Raw genomic sequence first — 1,852 nt, forward strand, 5'->3', positions numbered from 1 at the left:
AAAAAAAAAAAAAAAAAAAAAATTAAAGGGAAAAGATAATTCCTAAAAACCTACAGCAAAATGAAATAAATGAACCTAACTGCCTCTCAAATTGGTGTCATAGCCAGACTATCTCAAGGAACTTTACAAGCAGTAATTTGATCGTATATCCTTAGAAATATATATCCTAAAGATAAAAAGATTGCCCAAAAGTAAATCTTCTACTTTCTTCAATAATCATATGGTTATTAATAGTGTTAATTTTCTGAGAAAGTTCTGTATGTATTATGAAAAAAAGCAAATGCACTATTGTACTAATGTCATTGGTAATTGATATTTTCAGCATGAAAGAAGAGAAATAGACATTTGAGATCAATAAGGCTGAATGAAAACCTGTAGTTCCAAATTTCAGCTGGAAATATTGGTATAAACTAGATATACTTTATCCTTGACATTATGTCCAATAAAAAAGTACAGAAACAATAAGCAAACCAGTAGCAGTGATCAACCCTAGAACACAGAATACACTTCCTAAATACCTTTTCCTACACCAAGGAACCAAGACTCTTTGTAGAAGTGGAGCATAGTAGTATATATCATCATAAATATACATCTTCATCTACATGATAAATACAAATATACATGGTGAAGCTGAAATATCTTTACACCAGAGGCAAGGAAGCTATCAAGGACTATTGGGTCATGTCAAAAGGATTCAGAAGTGGCTCAGAATGATCAAAAATAGAGTAATTTGAGCCTTTGATGATGAGGATGATGATGATTATTATTATTATTGCAATGGATTGAAACACATCAAAAATCTTTAGATCTATGAAATTGATGATAATAAACATTCATGGGTCATCTTTTATGGATGTTAAGAAAGCAATGCATTATTCTTTAAAAGTGGTAAATTTGAAAAAGGAATTATGCATTTATTCACCTTTTCTATATAATTTTACCACAGATCATCAAATAATTGATCAAATGGAGTTCTTTTATACACTTGCTCTAAAATAACATAACACCACCTGGAAAATGTTTTTGGCTGAAGGGTTTCTGAATTATTACAAGTGTAAGGGACTGAAACGCATCTTTACCTGAGAAAGTAGTCAGCAAAATTCAGATTAAAGGAATCACTACCAGTCAAATTCATCATTTATTAGCAACAAAAAAATTGTGAGGAGAAAAAGAATGTATGGAATAAAGAAATTTAGGAGACATATGAACCAATTGCAATGTATAGATATTTCGGAATTTGGATTCAATCTGCAGAGACTATGGGACTATTTGCACACTGACTGAATATTTTATATTACAAAGCATTATAAAATTGCTACAATTCTTAATGTAATAATGCTAGCATTGTTGCAGGTCAGGCAACATCAAAAATTCCAGGCTTAGCCCAAAAGAATTCTTAGCTTTCTCCAGGAAAGGGCCAGGAAGGGTGGCTCATGCCTATAATCCCAGCACTTTGGGAGTCTTAGGCAGGTGACTCGCCTGAGATCAGGAGTTTGAGACCAGCCTAGTCAACATAGTGAAACCCCATCTCTACTAAAAATACAAAATTTAGCCCAGCGTGGTGGCAGGCACCTGTAACCCCAGCTAAGTGGGAGGCTGAAGCAGGAGAATCGCTTGAACCCAGGAGGCAGAGATTGCAGTGAACCAAGATTTTACCACCGCACTCCAGCCTGGATGACAGAGTGAGACTTGGTCTCAAATTAAGAACAACAGTTAAGAGCAAGCCAGTTGTGTGAGACAGTAATCTTTGATTGAAGGGTGCTGCTCCTTGTGGAGCATGGCTGTCTCACAGGCAGTGCACCAGGGTTGGCAACTGTATTTGTACTCAGACTCACTTTCTTTTTTTTTTTTT

The sequence above is a fragment of the Cebus imitator genome, unplaced genomic scaffold (genome assembly GCF_001604975.1).
Source record: "Cebus imitator isolate Cc_AM_T3 unplaced genomic scaffold, Cebus_imitator-1.0 Scaffold73, whole genome shotgun sequence".
Taxonomy (NCBI): Eukaryota; Metazoa; Chordata; class Mammalia; order Primates; family Cebidae; genus Cebus; species Cebus imitator.